The sequence below is a fragment of the Rhinolophus sinicus genome, linkage group LG04 (assembly GCF_036562045.2).
Source record: "Rhinolophus sinicus isolate RSC01 linkage group LG04, ASM3656204v1, whole genome shotgun sequence".
NCBI lineage: Eukaryota > Metazoa > Chordata > Mammalia > Chiroptera > Rhinolophidae > Rhinolophus > Rhinolophus sinicus.
Window position 1 is genome coordinate 174,439,798 of NC_133754.1, and position 17,914 is coordinate 174,457,711.

The window sequence follows — 17,914 nt, forward strand, 5'->3', positions numbered from 1 at the left end:
GAACTAGTACATTTCAGCTAGTAAGATGGAAGCCTGGAACCCCTGTGTGCCTGATTCCAAAGGCTGGGCTCCCAAACTGTGTCCTCAAATATATTTTACACATAATTGCTCAGAAATGCTCAAAACTCCAGTGATAGGGCTGATTACTCTCCCAAGTGTTTCATTTCATTATTTGACAGCTCTGTTGACAGATCTATAGATAGAAATATTTAAATGGAACCCAAATCAACCTCCCTATGGGAGTTGGTCCATCATTTTCATGGATGATAGGGAAGAATCATTGAGAGTCGTTGCTTTACAGGTTTTTGGATGGGAAATAAAGGCTTGTCCAGAAGGGCAGTTCGAGCCAGACCCTACCCTTCCCTCATGAGGAGATCTTGGCCAGCCTGGAGCCAAGAGTCTTTGTCTGGGATAGGGATGCCATTCTGGGAGAAGCCTCCTGCAGAGGCTTTTTCTTTTTTTAGCTTGGCCGTTAGACCCTCTCCAAGGCACCGATTGAACTCCCTGGGAGGTAGGAAATGGTAAATGAATACACACCGAGGTTCCCTCCTTGGTGACCGCCACGAGTAGTACAGTTCACCTGTATTGTTCATATGCAGTAATGTTTCTCACCATTGCACTGGGGTGTAATGCAATGTGTTTACATGAAATGGGGTAATGCCTGTAAGACACTCAGCGTAGTGCCTGGCACGTGTTTCCTTCACAGTCTGACATGTGGTCAGCTTCAGGAACTAGCTGCTGAGCAAATGTTGAATGGGCCATCAGGAAGCAGGAGAATGTTGCTCTTACAGGCCTGGAAACTGGAGGAGGCCACTGAGAATCCCCATCTGCTAGCCTTTCTGGCTCCCACCCAGCAGCCTGGATGGCAGAACAGACAGAATTCCAGAAGGCTGTGCCCACTCATTTAAAAACCTTGGCTGAGCTCACACTACGTACTCACCAGGCCCGGAAGGGGGGTGGTGTAAAACCCTTAACAAAGCATGACCTCCAGTCTCAGGAGGGCCAAGGTCTAGCAGAGTGGACGGGGGAGGACAGTGTGTTGGGGACCTTCCTGAAAGTGCTGTGGGTGTCACGTAAACACATTGCATTAGACCCCAGTGTGTTGGTGAGAAACTGTAGGGCTTACAGTTGTGGAGAGCTTCCTCCACACCCGACACTCTTCAAAGTGCTGGATGTGAATTTGCTCACTCCTCACTCACACCCCACTGTACAGATAGGAAACGAAAGCAGAGCAGCTAACCACTTATCCTAGATCATTATACACCCAGAGGTCACAGAAGTGTAATTTAAACTAGTCTGGAGCTGGACTCTAGCTTTTGCCATGCCTTTACCTACCAGCAGGAGACAGGGTATTATATAATACAACTTGGAAAACATTTTCTGAGTGCCTGCATGGCTCTATTCTAGCTAGGGGTGAAAATAATAAAAAAACAAACAAACTACTATTCTTAATCTCTCAGAGTTAATCACTTAGTGGAGAGAGAAACGCATGTGTGACCTTGTAGTTACATTGTAGTATGAAACACAGGAGGGTAAAGATTAGAGGTTAAGAGCATGGGATTTGGCAACAGATGGATGTAAATGCTAGATCTATTACATATAAGCTGTGTGGCCTGGGGCAGGTTCCTTAACTCCTCTGTTCCTAAGTTTTATCATCTTGTCTGGCAAAATGAACATCATGTAGACACTTGTCTCAGAGAATTAGAACAGGATAAAATAAATGGATATTATGAAGAGAAGGTATTCGGCACACCGTCACATAGTAAGCCCTCCTTAAGTGAGACCTATTATAACTATTTTCAATAATAAATGTACGAATGAGACAATGAAGAGAAAATCCTGGAAAGGCAGCAGGGGCCTATATCCAGAAAGACCTTTGAAATATCTTAAGATAAAGGGAAATGGTGAAGCTCTATGCTACAGGAAGATCAGAAATGAGGTGTTTTTTTGTTGTTATTTTTTTTTTAAATAAAAATAATTGTATTTACTTAGAAGCATTCAGAATGTCAACAAAACAGCTGCAGTTCTTTTTGCAATTACCGAGTGATATTCAGTTAACAGAACAACAATTATTTTGTAGAAGCTGCATCAGAGACAACTGAAGATGAAACAAACTACCATCCCCATATATAACTAATTTGTGCTGTGAACCAGCAAGAACGGGCTTTAAAATCCATGCCAATTTACAACCCCCATCCTGTACCAGGCAAGGTTAGTGGCCACTGAAATCACCACCAGGACAGGGCTACCTAAAGGCACATTTTGTAGTGTGTTAACTATAGAAAAAAATACACTGGACAGTTGAAACACAAATCTTACACAGCCTTACATTTCAAGCTTTTTCTTTAAATGGAGTGAGTTCTATACAGGGGGTTAAATGCTTTATAGACAAGCAAAAAAACTGCACTAGAACCAACTTATTCATCATCATCATCTTCTTCATCTTCCTCCTCTTCCTTCTTTTTCTTGCTCTTTTCAGCCTTGACAATTCCCCTTTTTTGCTGCATCAGGCTTTCCTCTAGCTCCGTATGCAGCACTATCGTTTTCGTAGTTTTCCTTCAGCTCAGCAGCCTTCTTCTCTCATAAGGCTGCGTGTCATCTGCAGCAGTGTTATCCTCATCTCTCCCGGCTCCTTTGCAACATCACCAATGGATAGGCCGGGATGTCCTTCCTTGATTTGGGGGCAATACTTAGAACAAAACAAGAAAAAGGCTGAAGGAGGCCTCTTGGGTGCATTGGAATCCTTGAACTTCTTTTTCATTTCCCCTTTAGGAGGGACATAAGTTTTCATTTCTCTTTTATAACGGGCCTTCTCCGCCTTTGCCATGTCTTCAGATTTTCCTGTCTTTAGCAGACATGGTCTTCCCCTTCTCCAAGCACTTCTGAGGAACGTCTGAGAAGTTGACTGAATCAGCTGGGTGCTTCTTCTTGTGCTCCGCACGGCAGGTTAGCACAAAGAATGTGTATGATGACATTCCGCCTCTCGGCCTCTTTGGGTCTCCTTTGCCCATATTTAATTATTTGTCCTCAGCGAGCACAGAATCACCCGACTCGCACTTGCTCTGGCTCTGTCTGTATGGAGCTCAGTGTACTGCCATGGCTGTGAGAGTGGGAGCCAGACACAGCTGACAAACAAGCTTTAACTCTTGTCACTCAGAGGATGGATGGAAGAGAGAATGAATGGAGCCTAAGACCAGAAAGTAGAACACGGAGGCTGCATCCTCAATTGCTTTGATGGACGTCGAAGAGATCCCTGACCTTGTTTCGGGGGGAACTCAAAGATCAGGAGAACTTAGAAACCTTTGCCCCTTTGAGTTCCGTCCCATAAGTCATGAACACAATCTGTTCTTTTTGAGAGAAGGTATCAAACAATGATGTTTCTTGTGGTCTGACCCAACCAGTGGGCTCCTCATTCATCTCCATAACACACGTCCTAGATATATAGAGCACCGTGGTAACAACAGGCAGAAGGTAATTTAATCTGAGCAAAGGCCCCAAGTGGAAGAGACAGGAGCCCTTTCTGCATGTAAATGCCTGAAACGCAAGGCTTTGTTTTTTATTCCTTTTTATCCCCTAGCAAAGGCTCAATTTCATCATGTTTCCAGTAGCATTTGGTCAAACACCAGAGGGAAAAGAGACGCAATCTAGGCCATTGCTAATGAAAGGGGGAAAAAAAAGTCTTTCTTGAAATGGAAAAAAAAAAAAGAAAAAAACAAAAACAAAACAAACAGGATTCTTTGTCTCTTAGAGGGTTTGAAAGAGGAGAGTGGGATTATCTGTAATTCCCATGCCATCATTCACTTCCTAGGAGCTGACAAGTCATTCTCTCCTTGTTCCTTTAAACTCCCCACCCTAGAATATATTAGCCAGAGGACAGCGGGACACACCTGCTTAGACTGTAATAGGTACTGATAGGTTCTCCTGTGTATATATCTGTTTTTCTGTTGGTTGGTTTGCTTGTTTTTTTTTTAACCTCTTTTTAAAATATTTTTTATTGATCTACATATTCTTTTTGCTTCCTCTGCAGATGACTGTTCTGCCTCCTTTTCCTTTGTTTGTTTGGGGTTTAATCAAAGCTCTTGAGACTTCAAGATAGGCTAACCTGGGTGGGGATCCTGATTTTTATCATTTCTTGCATGGGTGGCCTGAAACAGTCATAGAACCTTCCTTGTGTTCAATTTGTTCCCATGTAAAGTGAGGCTAAGGACACTTATTTTCTCAGATTGGGGTGGGGTGGAGTTCGATAAATAGAGAAATGGAGTGAGGGCAGAGAGTAGCATCTCTAGAAATGCTAGATCCCATTCAATGGCCCCCACTGCCCTCTCCTCGTTTTAAAATCCTCCCATGAGCCTGTGCCATGGGCTTCTCCCTGTACGCAAAGCCCACGCAGGAGAGATTTCTTGTCTCTCGATCCTTTGATCCATCCACCACACCACATCATGAGTGACATGTCTAAAACTCATTTCTGATCTCGTCCCTTCCTAGAATAAGGAGCTTCACCACTTCCAAATACCCAATTTTCAGCTCCTCAAAACACTTCTATCTTTCAAGGTCCAGCTAAGGACCCGTTTCTTCTAGGAAGCCTTCTCCGACCAGAGCAGCTCTCATTGTCGATATTGAACTCCATAGTATCTCTGGCCTGTAAGGTGCTCCTGGATATTTCCCAAGCGCTCCCAAGAAGCCAGGCGATATGCTGCCCTGCACTCTACAGGGACTCTGCTTGACCCTGAGAGATAAAACTAAGGTGACAGGTGGATGTGATGGAGGGACAGACAGACGTGGATTCAGCACAAGCCAGCATTTCCATGCGAACCAGATCTGACCAATGTTAGAACAAGTTTCCCTGCAAACAGTGACTCCCCAAACAGTGCTCAGCCTTGATTGTCTGTGGCCCCACATGCTGGTGCAGGGGTTGGTGCAAGAAAAACATCCAGGGGTGGGGCCGAGCCTGCGGCTGGAAAGGAGATAAACTTAGCTTTGTTTTGGTTTACAGATCCAGAGCTGAGATGCAGTTCAAGGGTCTGTATGATCACCAAAATCTCCTGAGGAGAGGTGCTTTGGAAAAGAGATGCATGGGCCCTGATCCTTAAGGATTTAGTGACACTTTTATGAGTTAAGGACAGGAAGTTTATATATATATATTTTTTTTTTTTTTTTAAAGCTTTCTGGGTGATTCTGAGATCGAGCAGATTTGAGAAGCACTGACAGAGCGCATCCCATCCACCTTATTCCCCATGTTTCAACCTGTCTCCATCAGGATCGGTAGGTCATGCACTAGTCACTGCACAAGAGCAGCATAAGTTTGGAAGGAAGGAAACTGAGACCTTCGTAATTCATATTCAGTCTTCTGCTCTAAGAGGAGTTTAAGCATCTCCTATATGTTGTGATCATATTATAGTCCAGCATTTGAAGGATTAATTTCAACTATTACCCTGGACTAAACAGAGAGGGGAGCGCTATTTGCACTAACTCTTACCATCTCTATTCTCACTTGCATACGCGCGTACATGGTACCGGTTTTCCAGTCTCCATTTCTGGCTCAGTATAGGCCTGGAAGCTAGCATTTTCTGAGTGATCTGTGTGTCCCAGGCATTGTGTCATTTATTTGACCTATATTGCTTCACAGAGTCCTACTGTCTTCCTGGGAGGAACACTGTTATTATCCTCATTTTATAGATGAAATTGCAACAGAGAAGTTAATTAACTGGCCCAAGATCCCAAGGCTAGTAAGTGGCAAAACCAGAATTTAAATCCCGAGGCATTTATTCTGGAAGCTACTCTCTGAAATATCACTACTGCACTTCACAATTTTCACATATGTGCCCAAATATCTGTTGTCCAATTCCAATTTTAAACATGTAGCTTCACACTTAGCCACTTCCCCAAGGCCATGCTTTTCCCTAAGACAGTTGACATCATCTTCCACATAAATCTGTTGCACTGTTCAAGAAAATCATCTTGTTTCTACAAATATATGTGTGTGTGTCTTTTTGGGGGAAAGGAAATTCATTAAAAAAGCATTGGTTTTTTTTTTTGTTTGTTTGTTTGTTTGTTTTGTTTTGTTTTTTCTATTATACAACCGAGATCATACATCTTCCCATAGAGACAGGGAATACTCATCTATGTACTAGTGAATGTTTAACAACCAGCTCTCCAGGGACCGGGAGGGAAGTAGGGAAGGCTTGATACTGTTTGCTGATTTCGATGGTATGAATATTTCTACCAAGGTCGATTTCAAGATCCCAGCCCAATGTCACTAAACATCCAACTGGGAAGAGATACTTCGGATTAGCTCTTTGTAGCCAAAATGTCAGAAATTACAGCATTTTATTCCCCTCTACATTTTAAAAGACTTTTTCTTGCTCATACGTAAATCACATCAATTTTCTGGGTCCAATATCTGGCTAAGTAAAATCATGGAAACCAACATTTACAGAGTGACCTCTGTGTTTCAGGGACTATGCAAATGACTTGCTATAATTTAACATTTCCATTGGTTGTATTTTAACAGAAAAGGGTACGGTAAACAAGATTTCCAAACTTATGCTGCTCTTGTGCAGTGACTAGTGCATGACCTACCGATCCTGATGGAGACAGGTTGAAACATGGGGAAAGGAGTCTCTGTGGACACAGGCACACTTCAGTTCCAGTCCTGGCTCTAGCACTACAAGAGGCGTGACCCTTAGTCAAGACACAGTTTCTACTGAATCTGGAATACATGGTAAATGTGCTGACAACGTAGGGCTGTTAGGAGAATTAAATAATAGGCCATATGTAAAATACTGGGCACATTACAGATGATCAATAATTGTTAGCTCCCGACCCTTGCTCCTTTCATAAATCATTTATGTTTTTTCAAACCAAGTTGCCTTCTTTCTTATGCTCAGATTATCCCCACTTCTTCTTCACTCAGAGACCACACGCTTTGTTTCCTGCTTGTATTATATGTCCCCTACTCGCAGTTGTGATTTCTCTGTGTCTGTGGGGTTCTATTTTCAAACTTCAAGTCTTCCTGTCTAAGCCTCTTAGCTTTTCACTGTTGTGTTACTAGTTTCTCAGGCTGTGACTTCCTCAGTCATGCATTTCTCCTTCCACTGGGATATGTGCTCTATCACCACTGCGACTGTTAGTCTCAACTCTGCTTTTTCCTCCATTAATTCCTCACAATACCCCCTCCCCGTTTCTCCTCTGTGGATTTCAGACAAAGCCATTTTTACTGATGTGTGTTCTGTTTGCTTCTCTACACAAGAGCGGCCTTCACTGTCCTATTTCTTTCATCTTAAACATCCCTCGCTCCTGCCTACCCTTTCCCCAACTTCCAGCTGCTTCCACTGCTGCAACCTGAAGTTTATTGTTTTTATTCTCCCCATTTTTACCCCGAAGGACCTCCGAATCTTTCTTATATCAGCCTATTATTTTCTTTCCCTTTCATTTCCCTCTGAAATTCTTCTGGCTGGGTATACGGTATTTTCCCTTTCATGATGCAAAGGACCCAGGGGCAATTTACACTGATATATCTGTTTTGCTCTATAAGGGTGATGCTCATTTTAGGGGTTGAATGGCTGGGTTCTTGTCACTAACTTGTGGCAGGGGGAAGGGAAATGCTGCTGTCTCTATATTGAAATCTCTTATATAAATCCATGCACAGAATGACGTTTTAGGTACTGGAAAGACCAGGGACCCGGACCTAGTATCAGATTCAACTTCGCACAGCCACGTGATCCTCCCGAGTAAAGGAATTCACTTCCCTATGCCTCACTCTCCCCATCAATAAAATGGGGCAATGCCACAGTCCAAGAATGGAGCTCCGGAGTTCGATGGATCAATGACAATTACTGACTCCTCTTACTAGCTATGCCATCTAAGGTCACCCACTTCCTCACAATGGCAAGCATGTCTTCATCTCTGAAACAGGGAAATCTCAGAATTGAAGGGATGATTCAATAAGATCATGTGTGCAAAATCCTTAACCCGTTGCCTGTGCCGTCAGACACATTCAGTACTAGGATCTAACATCATTGGGATACTTCTACCTTTCTCAGAGGTAACACGGCATCTCCTGCATATCTGACTTTGCTCTTACTGTTCCCATGACCTGGACGGCCTTTTCTCTTAACCCTGAAGTGTCTTCCGTGACTCTTTTGTCTTCTGCGTCTTTTGCAAAGCCTTCTCCGACCGTCCTATTGCTCAAAACAGAACTGGTCATTCCCCACTGTCTCTCCTCAGAAGCTGCTGTCTATGCTGTTTGTAGGTCTAACCATCTTATTTTGTAGCTGTCAGTTTACTTACAGGTATGCTACTTACACATCGCTCCAGACTGTGAGCTTCTAGAGAACTGGATTATGTCTCTTTTTCTTGGTTTCTTAGTACCAAATACAATGCCTAATAAAGGGTAGGAGCTCTCCACATAAATTACTAATAGCTGGAAGAATGGATGAAGATAGATGGTAGGTGTTCACTAGAAGTTTGTGATGAATGAATGAGTCAAGACAAAACCTAGTTTCTATACTTAGGTCATAAGGCAGCCATATATGCACGGGCCATCCAGGCTTTACCTCCAACGTGTAGGACTGGGTCAGGCTGGGCCCGGCAGGCTGACTGATTGCTGCTGAGGTCCTGAGGTGCTGATTTGGGCCTTTCACATTCCTGTAGGCCAGACCCAGGGTTTGTCCCCAAGGGTGCAGTAGGTTGGGTATAGGGTTAAATAGCCCCAGACTAGAAGATAAGAGCAATTCAGGGCAGGAAGACAAGCAACTCATTAGAGGAATCTGGTTGATTTGGCTCTGTCAAGTCGTAACTCCCAGACAATGTGGAGTTTTGACACCTCATCATCTTTCATTTTATTTTCTTACACTTGCACTTATTTTCTCATATTTATGAAAATGCCAGAGAGAAAAAACTAAAATATAATGGGATGTTGTTTCTTTTCTTTAAACAAAAGAAAACTAAAATTATAATGTCTTCCCTTCCCCCATTCTTTGCAGACACTTTTGTGAATAAAACCAACATCTTTCTGACAGTGACGTATCAGGTGCTTACCAGGGGAGTTGTCGTATTTCTGGGAACATGGTTTAATCTATGGAACAGAAGGGTTCAACTATTCATTTAATAAGCATTTACTGAACACAAAGTATGATGTAGGTAGGCTCCCTGTGATGTATCAAGAATAATAAAAAGTAGTCTGTTTTGTTCTAGTAGGAAGACAGTCCTGAAAGAGAAGTCCAGGGCTTGAAATTCAAGTCTCTGATGAGTGCTTATTAGCTATGTGACCCAGGAGAAGTCAGGGGACTCCCGGAGTCTCAGTTTCTGTATCTCAGAAATAGGCAAGACAAAGGTTGTTTTCTCTCAAATCCCTTCTCACGGAGTCATTGCAAAGATCAAGTGAAATCATCTATTAAAGAGCTTTGAAAACCGAAAAGTGCTAAGAAATGACAAAGAATGGCATTAAGGGTTTGTTTTATGTCACACATCCCCCTCCCCTGCCCAGTGAATAACATAAACTTCATTCTGAGGAATTAGTATAAATCAAGTGTGAGATTCAAAAATAGCAACTGGCCCTATGAACCCTAAGACAATCCTCCAAGTTCTGACTCTGGTACAAATTAGCTATGCGAATACTGTCAATTCCTCTCCCTTGTCTGGACTTCAATTTCCTTATCTTGTGAAATGAGGGAGACAGGACCAGATAAGGAGCAAGGAGCTCTAAAGGAAGCTTCTACAACAGCTCAGACAGTGTTCTTCTGTTATTCCATGAAAATGACTATCCTATGCCGGAACTTGGTAGTGAATTGTTTATAACTCTACTCACCTGGGCAGGTAAGACAGCAGGACACAACTGAATTCTTTAGGCCTAGGAACATAGCGGTGGGTGGAAGACTCAAGACGCAGAGATGTCCCAGGTCCAATGCAGAGGAGGCCAACATGACTTCTGGGGCTCTGGGCAGCTTTGCCTTCACAGGTTCCTTCCTTCATTATAACATAAAATAAAAAGTATGTTGGCAGTGTGGCGGTTCCTAAAAAATTATGAATAGAATTACCATATGACCCAACAATCCCTCTCCTGGTATCTACCCAAAAAATCTGAAAACATTTATACATAAAGACACGTGCGCTCCAATGTTCACTGCAGCTTTGTTTACGGTGGCCAAGACATGGAAACAACCAAAATGTCCTTCGATAGATGAATGGATAAAGAAGTTGTGGCATATATACACAATGGAATACCATTCGGCGGTAAGAAAAGATGAAATAGGACCATTTGTGACAACATGGATGGATCTTGAGATTATAATGCTGAGCGAAATAAGTTAGACAGAACAAGCAGAGAACCATGTGATTTCACTGATATGTGGTATATAAACCAAAACCAACACAAGAACAAGGCAAACAAATGAAGGAACAGAAACTCATAGACACATACAATGGTTTGGTGGTTGCCAGAGGGTAAGGGGGGTGGGGGGCGGGGGGTGGGAGATGAGGGTAAGGGAGATCGAATATATGGTGATGGAAGGAGAACTGACTCTAGGTGATGAACACACAATGGGATTTATAGATGATGTAATACAGAATTGTACACCTGAAATCTATGTAATTTTACTAACAATTGTCACCCCAATAAACTTTAATTAAAAAAAAAAGTATGTCTTATGACTGTATTGGTATAACAATGAATATTATCCAAGATCAATTATAATTTTCTTATAACAGGAAAAATAAAATTTGTATAAAGTAGCCCTCTCAAGGTGTCACAGATCCTAGGTACTATTTCTACAGTGTCTAATGAATAAGCTATCTCTTCTAGGTTCTACTAAGAGTGGCCATGAGTCTTACTCAAAGGACATGTAGATGGCCAGCCAACTGAATCTTGCCTTCCTTCTCGAGTGGGATCTCTCGACATTGGCACTGCTGGGATTTGTACAGGATAATTCTTTGCTGAGTGGGTGTCCCATGCAGTGTAGAGTCTATCACCAAAGGCTAGTTGCATACCTACCTCAGTTGTGACAACCACAGATGACCTCAGACATTGCCAAGTGTCCCCTTGGAGGCAAACTTGTCCATGGTGGAGAAACGTTATTCTAGAATATTCCTTCTAGGTGATGTTCTGCCTTATGCTACGAGCTCATGATCTTCTCAGGCAATGGCTTTCCATGTCACCCAGTAAAAGATAAAAGCCCTTACATGGACCTATAAGGTTCTCTCTGATCTTGCCTCCAGTACCTCCCTGACTTCGTTTCCTTCTGTTCCTGTCACTTGAGTGGCTCCAGCCTCAATGTCCCTCTTGCTGTGTTTTGGATCTGATCTGCCAGACACACGACTCCCATTTTAGGTCCTTTGGAATGTTTCTTCCTCTTGCTTCCCCCAGATAGCCCACTTGGTTAACTCCCTGGCCTTCTTCATATTTTTGTTTGAGTATTACCTTCTCAATGAGGCCTATCCTAGCCACCCCTTTAAAGATTACAACCCTATTCCCTGGCATTCCTCTCCCCTGGCCCTTCTCCGTCCCTGTCTCTCTCTGTCACTTTCTCTCTCTATATATGTATATTTTTTTTCCATAGCTCATTACCTTATAGCATACTATATGATTTATATTATTTAATTATGTACGGTATTTATCATTTATTGTCTTTCTCTCCCTGCTAGAACATAAACTCCATGAGGATAAGAATCTTATTTTATCTGTTTGGTTCATCCCACAACTGCTACACAATGCTTGATAAATATTCATTGGATTGAATTGAAAAAAAAAAAAAAAAAAAAAAAAGAATTTACTTGAAGGAGCTACTACCCCTCTCTGTCTTTGAACAGGCCTTCTAGGAATTTCTTCTTTCTTCTGACCCCAAATTTCATCTCTGTGTCTCCCTGGCTGGGTGACTGACTATTCCTTCCATGGTGGAGTTTTATGTGTCTCTTCCTGAAATGCTCCCACTTTCCTGGACCACCTTTCTGTTTGTTTATGCCTCTTTGGTTCCCCTTTTGTCCCTGGGCTGCCTGGAGTGGCAGAGGGGATACCTGCCTGCTTGGGTTTCAGAACAGCTGATTGTTCACTTCTTATAGCTGTTTTGCATGAAAAGGAATGATTCAAAGGAGACTGGAAAAAGCAAGACCTTGCCGTTCCTTTGAGAACAATGAATGAGAAAACATAGGGGTCCCTTTCAGTCTTCCTGTTGGGAATTATTTACCCCTGGATCAGCTGAATAGAAGGGCCAAGCTATGGGGTTACTATGTCCTCCTCGGAAAGCTGGCCAAGGAGTCATTGCAACCAGGGCTGGCATGTGGGGACACAAGGAGCCCATGACTTACTGGAGACACAGTCCTTGCTGACCCAGTTTCAGCACAACATTGCCTGACACAGCATTGCAATCCACAACTTTAATAACTCGGTGACATGCAAAGCAGTTCTGATGCAAAGTGGAGCTGACAGAGCAGCGGAGGAAAGGATCTGCTTCTCACTGAGCTGCGTGGGGAATCCACTCAAGGTGACTGCAACCTTCGCAACCCAGCTGACAGTCCGAGCCTGCTCTTGCAAACAAAGTGGGTTTGTTTTCCATGAGGGCAAACATGGGGGTGGCAGACAGTGAGTGGAGCCAACTCAGAAGGACTGGTTGATACAACCTGTCTCTTCTGCTTTGACACACGTCCCTGATATCCCTGCTCTTCATCATCCCTGCTGCCCCTGCCTTGATCCAGGCCTCCACCACCTGGGCTACTGTGACTGCGACGTAATGTTCTCAGGGCTTGTCCCCACATCCCTCCTGCTCATAGCCAATAGAGGGGACTTCAAAAAGCATATTAATAATCACGTCACTTTCCATATCAAACCCTTCCATGACTCCTCATTCCTGTAACAATATTATTAACACAGAACACAGTTCTCTGTGCTCAGTCTGTGAGCTACTTTCACTTAGTTCTGTATATTTCTCATCACTTCTGGCCACCACGTCAAAATCTAGTTTCCTTTTTATAATTTATTGAATATGCACTATACTTTTTATTGCCTAATATTCTGATGTAAATGGTAATTCCATGTCTACTTGAATGCTTCCTGTGCTGGGAGACTCATTACCTTACACAACGGCCTTTTCTAATGCTGAACAGCTTTAAAGCTCCGTGAATCATTCTTTATAAAACACAAACTGTGGTCCATAATTTTCATTTTTTGCCCCTTTCCTGCTCTCTGGAGTCCCACAGAACATGTTCTGTCTCAGGCCTCATTTCTGAGAAGTGAACTTAGTGAAACACAGCTTCTGAGTGTCTTTTGTGAGTTCCTGGGTACTGTACCCATTTTTCATATGCCGGGGTTTCTTCCATCCCAACTTCTAACATCTTGCCTTTTGCACTTTTCTCATACATGAAAGATTCCCCTTAAAATCAACAGGGGAAAGTTGTACATTAGGCATTTAAAGATAATAATGACAATTAGCAACAATAACAATTAGCAACTGCTCCTGGCATATGGGTATGGACGTTTCGACCCAGGTTGTGCAATTTAAGTAATTTAGTCTAATATTAATTAAATATATATGTGAGATATATATATATATATGTATATACATACGCAAAACATGGAGTATTCAGTAATCTCCAAGGTTCTTATGATTCCTTCCCAGGGCAGTGTATATTTAGAGGTCAATTCCTGCATTCAGACAGCAGTTCCAATGGAGTTTCAGGAGACAGTGATTACTGGGGCTTGAAATTGTCAGGACAGCTCCCTGGAGGCGGAGTGTCCTGAAGGGGGCCTGGAAGGAAGAACACACTGTGTACAGCACAGAGGAGGGGAGATGGATATCTATATGCAAATATGTCCGCACACATACATCTGCTTCATATGCATTTTAAACCTTAAATTGACTTTCCCTTGCCTTCCACTCTGGTTTCCATGGTAACCCTGACCACTTATTTTTTCTTTTAACCTCCTTTTCATTGTTTCAGGATGAGGTGAGCTACGTGAGGGTTAACCAGTCAGGGGAAGGCAGGAGATTTTAAAGCAATTATTTGGATTTTTTTTTTTTTTAAAGAAAACCGCCAACTTTGCAATTTAAAGCAAACTCTCTCTGGTATATTTGCCCTGAAGGATGCTGTAAGGAGAAACTGGAGCCAGAATCCCTTTGTCCCCTCCTCCCTTACTTCTATTATTACCATGCACTTATTGCTAATACAGCATCTAAACTTACCATCTCGGTAACTATGGCAATAAAATGGGTGAGATTCCCTTCCATTATGACTTGAATTGTTAGGACTTTGCAAAGAGCACGTGTGTTTGCACAGGGGAGGGGGATGACACACTCTGGGGAAAACAGTTATTTCAACTCCCTGCAGAGAGTTGAAGACTGTCATCTATCAGCCCACATGCACATGGAGAATTATCACCATGCCTGAAAGAGGATGCAGACATCGTACCTGGGGTTACCGTGCACATCCAGAGCTCACAAAACTCCCGTGTGCACAGGCTGTACAGCCAGGAACCCAGGCGAAAGAGAGAGAAGGGAAGAGGCAAGACAGGAGGATCTAATCCAGGGGCCAGCAAACTGTCTCTGTGAAGGACCCAGTGCTAAATATGTCAGGCTTTGAGGGCTATATTGTCTTGGTTGTAACTTTTCAACTCAGCCTTTGCAGCACAACAGCAGCCGCTGACAAAATGTGAATGAATGGACAGGTGTGTTCCAATACGATTTTATTTATGGGCACTGAAATCTGAATTTTAAATACTTTTCACAGATCATGCAATGGTGTTCTTCATTTGTTTTTTTCCCCCCAACCACTAAAAAGTATAAAAAACATTCTTAGTTCCCAGTTTCTACCAAAACAGGTGGTGAGCTGGATTTCTCCCATAGGCCCTACTTTGCAATTCCTTATTTATAATCTATGCCAAGAAAAATGCATTCCACCCCAGTGGATTTTGTTATTATTCTTATCTGTTTTGCTATATGTAGGAATAAATGCTGCTACTCTTAGCTTCGACTTTTATCATTAACTACCGTGTTTCCCTGAAAATAAGACCTACCCCAAAAATAAGCCCCAGTTAAGATCGTCAACCAGACGGATGCATTTAGTACGTTATGACGAAATTCCAGAAGAAGATCACATGACTGTATTTGAATAAATGTAGATTGTTGTACATGAAAAAATAAGACATCCCTTGAAAATATGCCCTAATGCATCTTTTGGAGCAAAAATTAATATAAGACTCAGTCTTATTTTTTGGGAAACATGGTATGTGTCAAGCACCATATTGTCACTGTAAACACACTATCTTATTTAATCATCACTAAAACCCAGCTTAGAGTTGAGGAAAACAAGGCTCAGGAATTGAACTCCTTAAGGTCACAGAGCTTGTAAGGACAGTTGACATTCAAATCCAGGGTCTGTCTGGTCCTTAGAGGCTCAGCATGGCTTTTCTCCTCATAGACACATTAACCTTCCAACTTGGGAGAGTCTCCATGTCCACCAGGTTCCATCACACCCCACTCTCAGAGGACTGAGCCCTTAAGTCTAACAGAAGTAAACCTGTGGGAACAGGACCTAGGGACAGTCCAGGCTCGTCTCATTGCAGTGATACGATATCCACAAGCATCCACTGGGAACGGCCTTATACACCCCGTTTCCACTGATGTCTCTTGCTGGCCCTAATCTCTGATTTGCCCTTTGCCTTGGCATGTAAGGCCATGTGCATTCACTGTCTTCTGGCCCTGGTTGTGTTCCAGGAAGAGCCTTAGCATTCTGGGCAGCATACATCTAACTTTCCAGCCTCCGCTGGCCTGTCTTGGTGCTGAGATCTTAGCTCCATGGCCCATAGACATCCTTCATGGGCTGGCTATTCTCAAGTCTCACAATCCCATGCCCTCCAAGTCCTTTGAGGGGAGGTTCTGAGAAGTTGGGATGCTAAGTAGGGAGAGAAGACTCTCCAGTGCTGGAAGGAGTGGGTCATTGCCTTGTAATCTCGAAGGAGGCAGGAGATTTTAATTACTCAGGACAGTCGTAGAGGGAAAAGCTAGGAGCAGGGAGCGGAATTTATCAAGTGGCAGAATTCTCACTTGCAGATTTTATTCTAAGTCGCCAAATACACCTTCTACCACAGGTGGCTGGGACGTGGTAGAGAGAGGAGCGCACTGAATGGAGATCCAGAGTTTTGGATTCAGGGCTTCAGTCTCTTCCATTGCGATAATGAGACTTAACTATATCGTATCCCTCCTTTCCAGCTAGAACAAAGTGACTCTATGACTTTGGGAAATGTATAGTTCAGCAACAGCTGGCCTTGATTTTCTTGGCAGGTTGTGTGACCTTGGGAAAAGCCAGTCCCTTTCACTGAGCCCTATTTTCCCATCTGTGCCATGTGAATAGCAATCCTCTCCAGCTCCAGAGACCGCCAATTACAGCCCTTTCTGCTCTACTCCCGAGGAACCTCAGGCACATCTGTTTTTTGTATCCATTACTTTGCAAACTTTTAAGGGATTTCCCCCCACCTCTCTCAGTCCCTAGGAAATTGCTGCAGCTCTTTCTTTGGAAAGAACATTAGCCAGGCCCTGTGCTAAGCAAATGCATTCAGCTTCCCCCCTATCTGATTTCTCTTTTTTTTCATTTGTCAGCAAAGGAGAAACCTCCCAGCTATTAATCAAACTCCTGGCTGTGGATAGCTTTAATTGCAGAAACCATTGCTGCATGAGGCATGCTCAACTTTTCCAAAGAAAGCCGGCTGCCTAGTGCAGAAGAGAAACAATTAATTACCTGCTCCTCCTGTCCCCAACAGAGAGGCAGATGAACTAACAATATTGCTGCTGGCACCGAATCCTCCCTTCCCAAGGAGGAGAAAAGCTAATGCAAACTCAGACAGCATGTATAAAAGTAGCATGCCCAAATAGAAGCTTAGCTGTAAAGGCTCTGGTGGGACCAAAGTTTTGCTTTTCTCTAGCATCTTTACTTAAAGATGCATAGTTCTAAACCTTATGGAGGAGAGTGATTGGGGATGTTGACATGCTTGAAAATAATGTTCTCTGAGGAAGGGTCTAGTGTATAAGAGATACCAAATTCTAAGAATAACAAATTAAGGTGGGGAAGGGAGGAGTGCCACTCAAAAAACAGCAAAGATAAAAGAGTTCAGACTAATTTTGTATATTCCCAAGGCCAGACTACAATTGCAAGTGGAATTTACAGTTTTACACTAGAAGAGATCCTTGGAACTTGGAACTGGGTGCCTATGGAAAGGGATTTCCCCCAAGGTAGTCAGTCTGTCTTGTCTCTGGAAGTTTTCAATAACCATTGAGGATGTTGTAAGACAATCTTTGTATTGCATGGGAGGTTTATTCATTCTTTTTGGGATAGTTAACTGCCTCTTCCTTGCTTTTCTAATACCTTGAGCTTCAAAGTTTTCAATCTTAAAAGAATGGGTTGAGGAGGGAGAACTGAGCCCAAGATTGGATTCTGTTTGAAGTGAAGGCTTGCGTTGGAGATCCATGAGAGCTAAAGTTGGAATACTATTTTTTAACTTGTTTTGGTTTTAATATTCAATTGCCACAGCGATATGATAGATATGATATTCACTTTGGAACTTGGTGCTAAGAATTGTGTTGTTTTTCTCTGCATTCCCAATATGTTAGAGATGTCCAGTACAGGGAAAATGTTAAAGCCATGTTTGAAAACCTTGTGATTGAGTCAAATTTAAACTTGGACTTCTGGTATGAGTTCCGGGGGACAGAAAAGAATAAACCTGAATTAGACTGATCTGAGTCTACAGCTTAATTCCTCATTTACTAGCTTAGGGAACTTAGGTGGCAGAAACTTTCAGTGCCTCAGTTTCCTCCTCTGTAAAATAGGGAGACATTCATATATCTCATGGTACTGCCATAATGACTTAATGAGATTATAAATACAAAATGCTTGCAAGAAGGCTTGACAAAAGTCGCAAATGTTTCAAACAAAA

The 17,914-nt window shown here is 42.7% G+C and overlaps 1 pseudogene; it reads right to left on the minus strand.

The window, feature by feature from the left end:
* Positions 1-2,051: 2,051 nt before the first annotated feature.
* LOC109447154 (high mobility group protein B1) overlaps positions 2,052-17,914 on the minus strand; it is a 40,799-nt pseudogene continuing 24,936 nt past the window's right edge.